This window comes from Neopelma chrysocephalum, unplaced genomic scaffold (genome assembly GCF_003984885.1).
Source record: "Neopelma chrysocephalum unplaced genomic scaffold, ASM398488v2 Primary Assembly neopelma1_80b, whole genome shotgun sequence".
In the NCBI taxonomy this organism is placed as follows: Eukaryota; Metazoa; Chordata; class Aves; order Passeriformes; family Pipridae; genus Neopelma; species Neopelma chrysocephalum.
In genome coordinates this window covers 2,455,221-2,465,130 of record NW_020897742.1, presented here as the reverse complement: position 1 = coordinate 2,465,130, position 9,910 = coordinate 2,455,221, and the positions used below count along the sequence as shown (strand labels likewise).

General features: G+C 44.0%; 1 protein-coding gene across 5 annotated transcripts in view; it reads left to right on the top strand.

Annotated features, from left to right (window-relative positions):
- Window positions 1–2,255: 2,255 nt before the first annotated feature.
- VSNL1 (visinin like 1) overlaps window positions 2,256–9,910 on the top strand; it is an 88,465-nt gene continuing 80,810 nt past the window's right edge. The window contains exon 1 of one of the 5 annotated variants that reach the window (XM_027690240.1): window positions 2,256–2,374. The gene's annotated coding sequence lies outside the window, so the exon portion shown is untranslated. Of the gene's footprint in view, window positions 2,375–3,101; window positions 3,259–3,301; window positions 3,319–4,204; window positions 4,222–9,910 lie in introns of those variants that run through there. The other 4 variants (XM_027690236.1, XM_027690241.1, XM_027690237.1 and 1 more) reach the window with 4 other exon arrangements.

Below are 9,910 nucleotides of genomic sequence, written 5' to 3'. Positions count from 1 at the left end.
TTTTTAAATTCAATCTATAATTTTTGCTTTTTGAGGGTGCTTTTGTTCAGCACCTTTTGGCAAAGAATGACCACCAATGAAGTTACATCATGTCTAAGTGACAGTCACCCAGCAGAGAACTAACCCTAAGCTAGTTTTCAGCCAGCTGCCAGAGATATTTCCACCTCAGTACCTGTGGAAGAAAAAAATGGCAGCAAACTCCAAGACACCAAGTAAATAGCTGGGTTTAGAGTCAGAACAGAGCTCTGCACTCCCATAGCTACACTGCTGCCACTAGAAGAGTTATGAAGATGAGATGAAGTCATGCAGTAACTACAATATGGACACAGTCAAAATAGGTCACACAGAATTAATGTTGCACTGTGATGGTAAAAGACAAACTTATAAAGAACTGAACAAGAGACAGAAAATATGAGGGGAAAATGTGGTTAAAACTTAGAAGCAGATGCTACAGTACTCTAACTTTCATTATGCTAGAGATGATTATTAATGATCTGGCAGGCCAAGCAAGCAATGAGGTAGCAAAATATGAAGATGACAGAAAATATTTTAAATTAATCAGAATGAAGAAAACATGAATCTCAGAGATACTCAGTGAAGTGTATCACCTCCTAAGTGTTTGTTTTTGCTAAGCCTGGAATAAACCTAAATTTTTAGCATTTTCAGGCTGCATTTTTTCACATCTAGAAAATCAAAACATGAACTATAGAAGAGAGGTGCACTGGGAAATAAAAAAACCCACAAACATAAAATTATAAAATTATTGTCTCATACACAAAACATAACTCTGGGTGTAACATTGGTTACTTGTGGCTATATCACAAAAAGATAACTTATGAATTCAATTGTCTACATTAGTAAACTCAAAATACTGTCTCTTCCTGTACATTTGTACACATCATATTGTGTTATAATCGAATTTTTTAGGCATTTCAACAATAAACCAAGAATTATTTCCCTGTATCACATATTACACAGTCTTCATGCTTTTATCTTTTTTTCTGGAATAATGAGTAGCTCGTTAAAAACAGGCACAGTGTAATTTACTCCTTTTATATATATATGCCATTGTTTGCCTTCCTTTCACCTTCTTGCTGCATCCATCTGCTTTCTCTAGTGTTGTGCTCAGGACATGCTAAATATGCTTAATTTATGCAAACAGCGACAGAACTTGCCATGCATGAAAGTAAACATTGATGTATGTCTTTGCCTCAGAAGGGGCCTACAATTACTTATATGCTGTGCAGTGTCTAGGAAGGAGTCCTGATCTTTTACCACTACCTCAACAGCAACTACTACAGTGACAGGGAGAACAGCGAGGGCAGGGCAGTATCAGTCAGGTTTTATACTGAAGGGCAAGATCAATTGAATTTTATATCGAAGGGATGAACAATGTTATAAAGCTAAACTTTCTAACATTAACTTCCATGATAGTACAACAAGCTTGTGGACAGGAGCCACAGTGGAAGTGTGAAAGATGTTGCCTACACACGTGTGACAGCTACAGGCGGCTCCACGCACGGGACGCCAGTGCCATCACCTCGTACATGAAAGGAGGTTGTGGCCAGATGGGGGTCGGCGCCTTCTCTCAGGCAACTAGGATAAGAGGACACAGCCTTAAACTGCGCCAGGGGAGGTTTAAGTCAGACATCAGGAAGAAATTCTTCACAGAAAGGCTGATTAGACATTGCAATGGGCTGCCCAGGGAGGTAGCGGAGTCACCGCCCCTGGAGGTGTTTAAGGAAAGACTGGACGTGGCACATGGTGCCATAGTCTAGCTGGCATGGTGGTGTTGGGTCACAGGTTGGACTCGATGATCTCGGAGGTCTTTTCCAACTTGACTGATTCCGTGATTCTGTGACCTCCCCGCGCCGCCCGCACTGCCGGGGCAGTCCCCACATGCGGAGCGAAGGAGCCGCGGGTGAAGCGCTGCCCGCCGGGCACCGCACGGACCGCGCCGGGCAGCAGGAGCTTCGCTGCGAGCGGCTCCCAGGCGACCGCAGGGGCATCCCCGACCCCCGCAGGAGGGCCAGCCCCCTCGCCCCGCACTTCCCGCGGGTTCCCCGCGCCCCCGTTCCCGCCGCCCCGGGGGCTTCCCCCGTCCCTCCCTCCCGCCGCGCCCCCCCAGCCCCGCTCCCCTCGCGCGCATGCTCGGGCGCGCGGGGCGGTGCGCGGGGCGGCGGTCCTGCAGTGCGGGGCGGCGGCGGGCGGTGCGCGGGGCGGGGCGGGGGCGCGCACCGGGAGCTGCGGCGCGAGCGGCGGCGGCGGGCGCGCACCCACAGGCGGCGCCGCGTGTCCCTCCGGCCCCAGCACCCCGGCGGGACCCCGCGGGCCAGCGCCCTCCCTCCGCACCGCCCGACACCCCGCGCCCGCTGTAAGTGCGGGGAGATCAGCCGGGGAGGGGCGGGAGGGCTGGGGGGGGGGGGATCCGGGCTCCGCACTCGCCCGCGCTGCCCCGGTGCCGGTGGCGGGTCGGGGTGCCCTGCGCGGGGTTGCTCCTCCCGGGGAGACTGCGCGGCCTCAGCGCTCCTCAAGCGCTCGGGGATCATCCTCGCCGGGAAACTTGGTCCGGTGCTCGTGTGCTCCGTGTGCGGGAGTTGTTGTTCCAGTGGCGAGATGGAGGGAAATCGCACCCGCGGCGATTTTTTTCCGCGAACATGTTGAGAGAGAAGGGACCGAATCCCGCACCGATCCGGATATAAACACCGACAGCATCAAAAGGGAGAGCTGAGCTGTCGCGTAAAAATTTGCACTTGGAAACGCTTTGGTGGAAGTGGGAGTCTTTGGCGTTCGTGTTGGTTTGAAAAGCGATAGCGAAAAAGGGCGTGATTTTTTTTTTCCCAGTAGGGAAATGAAAAATAGGGAAAAAAAGATCATGCGAAACCAAGCGCCAGAGCAGCCCTCGCAAGGTCATCACACCTTAGACTAGGCAGAAGTGCTCCCGGTCCATGCGATCGCTCTGTCGCTTTTCTTACTGCCTGTGAGGGGTGTTTTTATTTTATCATTTAATATATTTAACACGCGAGGTGTCTGCAGGTGGGCGCGGGGTAGGTGAGGGGCGGAGGTGCCGCGCTCCTGCTATTTACTAGGGCATCAGTCGGAGTGAAGATGGAGGTGGGAGGAGATAACAAAACCTGGTGTGCGATCCCGGGCATCTCCGACACGAAGGCGTGAGAAGGAGGAGGGAAAGGAGACGGCAGGAGAGAGAATTTCATTTCCAAAGATCAAAACAAAAGGAGGAGCAGGTTGAGGCAGATCGTGAGCAGCCGGGGCGGAAAGCGAGAGAGGCGTTTTCCCCGCTGACCTGAGCGGAGCGTAGTGCGGGGGCTCTGTGGGATGTGCGCGGCCGCGGAGGGAGGGAACTCGGGCGGGGGCTGCCCGGCCGGCGCAACTTTGCGCGCCAGCATCGCTTGGAGATGAGCTGCTCGCCCCCAGCGAGACGTGCTCTGTGTGTGGGGTGAGGAGAGGAACGCCTGCCCAGTGCCTCGAGGGCTTCTACTCCTTCCTCTTCCAGCCCCCGCCGGGAATGGCCTCATCCCGACGGCGCGGTGCGGCGGGAGTGCGGTGGGGACGCTGTCCCTGCGCCCGGGGTGCCGCGCCGGGACATGGGGGCTCTGCGGTCTCTCCGCCGCCGGCTCCAGAGGGGGCTGCTGGAAGGGACCCCCGGCACTGCTGCCCTCCTCGACATCTCGGTCCCCGCGCACCGCGAGTCCTGCCGTGCCCCGCCGCTCGCTGCCCTCCGCAGGGCTGTCCGTGCCACCGGCTCCGCCGGTACGAGGCTTCCCCTGCCCGCCTAGGGGTGTCCCCACCCCCCGGAGTCCCCCGCTATCCCCACTGCCCCCACTAGGGAACGCCCCCCTCCTCCCAACCTTGGTCCCCTCCCTGCATGAATCCACCTGCAAGGTTCCCCCCACCCCAACTCTCCATCCTGTCCTCAATGCCATGAGCCTTTCCTCTGATGGTTGTTTCCCCCTCCCGGCACCTCCTTCACTTGCCCCCGCCCGGGGTGGTTGCTCCGACCTTCAGCGTGAGGATAAACCGTCGGAGATTGGGAGAGGAGCGGGAGGGAGGGGCTGATCTTACACAACTGTAGACCCCCCACTTTCTCGCCCCTGGAGGAGCCTGTTAGGGGCTGTTCGGAGGTGGGACGGGGTTCTCCGCCTTCCTCGGGCGGGAGGGGCAGCTCGAACCGGGCCGTGCGGAGCTCCCGCCGCTGCGGAGGTACTGCGCTCCGAAATCCCACACTGCCCGGAGCGGTGCAGCAAGGCCGGGGAAGGGAGGGGTGGGTTACCTGCACCGCCAGGCTTTTCGGCTGACAAGGAAGCTTGCAGATAACGGGGTGATGAAAACAACAGCCTTTTTCATTAAAATTGATAGGTAATTAGTTGGACATTAGAGGCTTGGCCAATTACCAAAAGGCCAAATGTATGAATAAATTCCGTGTTCTTGTACAGAAGATGTTAATGTAACAGATGGGTTTAAGAGATACCGGTACTTCTCTTAGCAATTCTGATGGCAAAGTATTTTTAGCAATATTTTGTTACTAGTGTGTCTCTGGATAGGCATTCTCTTCCTTCATGCATTGGAAAGTAGATCTCAGAGGTATCACCACCTCTTTATGAAGAATAAAAAGCCGTACCTATTTTATAACTGGAATATGATATGGAACAGATTAATCACAGAGAAAAATAAGTGTGAGGAAGCTCAGTCTTTGTAAAATACATAATCACTGGCCCTTTCAGAACACATGCTTACTAGTATTTGTTTCTGTGACACATTTTCAGAGTCATTAGTTTTCACTACTACCCTATTGCTTGACAGAATGCCTTTCCTTTTTAAAGAACATAGTTCATTTAAGAACATCAGTTTACTTGAGAGATCTTCCAGTACAGTGTTCGAACAGCACAATACATTTCACGTTTGTGGACTGCGATCAATTCTAATTAAAACTTTAATTACGTTTTGCTCCATTCTAACAAAGCAAGAAGTAGTCTGGGCTAATGTTGATGTCAAGGAAAACTAAGGAAACATGTTCTTCATCTTTGTTATGTATTATTCCTTCCTTTTCGTTAAGGACTGAATCCTTATCTTGTTATTTATCCACAAACTTTTATGACATAGAGCTGCAATATTTAATCAGTTTTCTGGTTGCCCAGTTTTGCCCCATACAAAGGTATATCTGCACACAAAATTACACCACTGATTTTTCAACATGTTTCTTGTTCTGGAACGTCCAGCTATTACCAGCACATCATCTGTTCTGTCAAGCGACATCTACTTGGGAGTATCACAGTGTTATGTAACTCGCAACCACAGAGCAAAGCCAAAGATGTCTCCACTGCTGTGGGTCCCACACCACAGCACCAGCCAGAAGGAAAATTATGCTCTGCCGAGAATGATAAGGTGAAGTCTAACCAGGATGTGGGGAATGAGGGTAGGGCAGAGCAGAGAGAAGGAATCAGGCTGGCTGTGTAGGATGGAAGCAGTGAAATGAATCTGGCTTTGGTGCTGTTTGGAAAAGGCATTGCATGTGTCCCAGGGTGTGACATCCTGCTGACTGCAGCATGTCTGGGGCATGGGAGGTCCTGGTGTGCCTGCAGCATAGTCCTGCTCGAGGGCTGCAGCACCGTGCTGCTGTGTCTCCATTTCTGCTCTTTTCAGTGTATTGGGGTAGTAGAGGCCTTTTGGCTTTTCTTTCCATCTATACACTCAATATAGCTGTGGGAGGGATCTAAGTCTAAGAATAGAGATTCCTTTTAACGCATGAGTGTGATAAACTTTGTTGTAGATGATTCCAAAATTGTTTACATTTCAAGCTGTTGTTCTGGTTCTGTTTTTCAGTTTTGGAATTCTAATGTTATGCCTTCATTATGCATTCCTAAGTTTTTTTTGTATTATACCTGTGCCTCACGCTCCTATTTTAGGTGTTAGTTTTGCAGATTCCCTTGGATTTTCAGAATTTTATGTCAATTGGTCAAATAGTGCTGGCTCATCCTCTAATTGTGAATCAAACAGCAATGTACACTAAATAAAATCAGAGTTAGAAAAATTAAAATATGGTAAACAAATTTGTTCTTAAAGTACTTGGAATTGAAGCACATAGCACTTACCCTGAGCAACTGTGCTTCTTGTCTGTGATATTAAATATTGTCAACACTGATCGTCATCCTTTTGTTTTTAATACATATTGTTTTGCCGGTGTGGCTTTGGGCTAAATACCCTTTGTCGTTAAAGTAGTCTATAAAGAAGCTTGTCTCCAAGTGGTTTTGATTGCCCGTGGATTTTGTGCTTTGCTTTAATTTTGTCTTTAGTAGAGAAAAGCAACTATGTGATCTTCCTGCATTATTCCTCATGCCTAATTTTGACTCAGACTTCACTCTAATGAGCCTAAACCATTTCATTTGTCCCCATTTTCTTGTGGGTCCCCATTTTCTTGTGGGTCCCCATTACCTACATTTGCATACCTTTTGCCATTCTCTACAATCCTTGGCCTTTTTCTTTCTTCTTCCAGAGCATAATTTTGTTTCTTCTTTCTCTGTGCTTTCATTGCATCTTTAGATCACTTTCCTCCTCACCAATTATCCTCTTCACTGTTTGTTTCTTTATTGGGAAAGACCCTGAGTTACTCTACGGCTTCCCTACATGACACTGCTGAAAGTGTTGTGTGGTACAGGAATTCAGCACGAATAGGGAAGGCTCTGAGCATATGCAGTGCTGTGAGATGTAAGGATCCAGATGGGCTCCCATCGCAGGGCGGCGCTTTCTTACCTCAGCTCCAGTCCTTGTCTTTTTTCATAGAAAGAGAGAATCTTATCTTTTGAATTTTATACTGTTGTTCTGAGAATAATAGCTATAAACCTTTTCAAAGATAACAGAACAGATGATAAAAAAGGATACTTTTTCATGGAATACAAAATCTTGGGGTAGTGCTACAAATCCATATTACTTTTTAAGTTGTAAATTGCTAAGAATACATATGTATTGTTTTCGATTTTATTTTTTTTTAAGCTATGTGGATATTTTCCATAGGATCTCTTCTTTCAAGAGCTTTTCCACATTTGGATGTGAATGTGACTCAAAGGACAGTAATACACATGTAGGAAATTAAGGCAGATTATTAGAGATGGTCTCATGGCTTAAAGTTGTAAAAAGTAAGTAGTTTCAAGGAGGCAGTTGAAGGAGAGGAGAAGATAAAAATCACTTGAAAGTCAATTTCACTGATGTGTTTATACAAATATCAAGCTGTTTTTCTTTGTGATTATTCTCCTGAGGAGGTTAAGGAACAGAATATGCTTTGTAAAATAACTTGTAAAACCACAGCTAATTGAAATAAGCAGTGCTCATTGGGAGTGAAAGGACAACTGCATCTAAGCATGATGTATTCTAAAATTATGATATCAAAGACAAAGGAATAAGCATTACAGATATTATTTAAGATTTTTTTCCCTGAAATAAACCCCATGAAGTCACATTTTCAATCTCAGACTGTAAGAATTTCAGAGTGCATCCCAGTTTCACTGTTTTGAAAAAGCAAGAGATTGCTACATTCTTGAGTTTGTCAACAACATATGAATTTTGAAGTAATGAGAAGTGATAAGTTGAGGTGACCAAGTGTCACCTCATAATTATTTAAGATGATTATAATAAAATAATTTCATAGTAGGAAGATAAAGAATTTTAGAATCATTTTATCATCACAAAGCCATTTAAGGAAGATTATCTACATAATCAGCATTACAAGAGACTGAACTGATGTGCAAGAAAAAAACAAGCTGTAATGGTGATTTTTATACCTTTTATGCTATTATATATATATGAGATACTAAACTTTTTAGTTAAAATGAACCTTTAATCACTTTTGGCTTAAAGCAGATTTAATTTTAAATAATCGATGATTTCAGAAAAGCATAATTGTTTTTATTCAACACTACTGAATACCGGAAAGGATCATTTAACCTATTTCTTGTTCACTAACTTAGACTTTCTCAAAGTTCATTTATGAAAAGATGTAAAAACTGAGATCCATAATCGTAAGATTTATAAGTGGCGTTGAATTTTTTTTTTTTGTGGTCCTATCAAGGTATTTTCATACTATAGTTAAGTGTAAGAATATAGTATAATTTTAACTCCCAGTGAGTTGAATCAACCAGTATAATAAAAACTGATGGAATTACCTTAGTTGTTCAAACTTTGACTGTACAAGTTGAAATGTATACTCAGGAAGAAGGCTGTGACAGTAATTTACAGAGCTTTTAATCTAATAAATATAAGACTCTAAACCTTTTGATGAAAATTACTTTAATTAGTTTTAACTTGTAGCTAAATAGGAATTTGTATTCTGGAGAAGAAAGCTTTTGGATTCATAAATGTTTAACTCTACAAGGGAGAATAGTGAACATTTTAAGCGTGTCTAGCAGGGTCCATAGCATTTGACTTGGCGACTCCTCTATCTAGACTCCTATTCATGAAACCCATTTTTTTTTTTAAATCTGTCTTGATTTAAAGACTATAGGAAATGGAAAATTTATCTCGGTTCTCTCTAAGCTTTTTCAGTAATTAATTATCCTTAGTGTTAAAACATATGCCTCATGTCTTGGTTCTGGTCTTCATTAAGAGTTCTTGAACCAATCAATCCCCAAAGCAGTTGAAGGAATATTAATCTTAAATAGGTCAGCTGTTGAGCCAAGTGTGTGTAAAGTACCTATGATTTGATTTGAATATATAAAAATAATTTCACAAAGGCAGTATGTTACTGGAATTTATTTTTTTTAATGAAAGATTAGTGTTCCACTTCATAGAAAACATTTTTACTCAAAAGCAGATATTAAATCATTCACTGTAAGATGGAATCAAATAGCAGCAAGTGGAGCTGAATATTATCCTTTTTGTGGACTGCATTGGAGAGAATATGTGGTTTAATTAGACTTTATTCAGAATGGAGTCTTCTAAAATTAGAAAATCTTGTTTATAAAAGCTCTTACAATACAGCATATTTCTCTGTGCTGTTATCTCCTATATTTAGAAGTACAAAGTAACTGAAGACCTAGAGAATGAAATTTGAGATATTAGTAGTTAGAATTAAAATGCTTTTATTTTTTAGTAGAAGTTGGTATATGTAGAGAAAAAATTGATTTGCAGGTTAGTGAAAGTGAACATTTTTACAAGGTCTTAGCACTGAAAATAAAATCAGCTTATATAATGAATAATGATGCAAAAAGCTATTTGTGCACATATTGTTAATATATAGCACATATCCAGTCAATATCAACATACCCTATGTTCTTTCATTACAACAGAATATATACTGTATTTTTTTAAGCAGCCATTTTTCCTTTCAAATATACATTTTTTTCAGGTGATACAAAGGCATACCAACATTAAGGAATGGTCTTGAAATGCGTGTTTTGAATGGCTTAGAAGGCATTCAATTTGAAAGGACGATAGCCTGAAAAGGAATTTAGTTTGATGCATCTGATTATACTGGCAATTTTGGCAAACCAGACTGTATCTTCAAATGTCTAACAAAGTCTGACCTGTGTTTTTCACCTGCAGTTTTTGGGGTTTTTTTGCATCTTACTTGGATAGGTCACATCAACCACATTGTAAGGTCAAAGAATGCTCTACAGTGTGCTCCAGTGGACTTGAAATCTGGTCCTTGGCATCCATGTAGAATGGGAAAATTTAGAAGATTGGTATGCTTTTTGGCCTTGAAGTCAGAATGTTTTACCTTGTTAAAACTTTTATATCATGCATCCATACATAAAGAGAGTCAAATAATCACAAACAGTCTTTCCCATACACATAAAAGTATATAAAATACACTTGCCTCCTTCTGTCAGTGAAATTCTAACAATACAGCTGTATTACTGAAATGCCAAAGTGTTTAAGAAAAGTAGCTTCTAAGGATCTA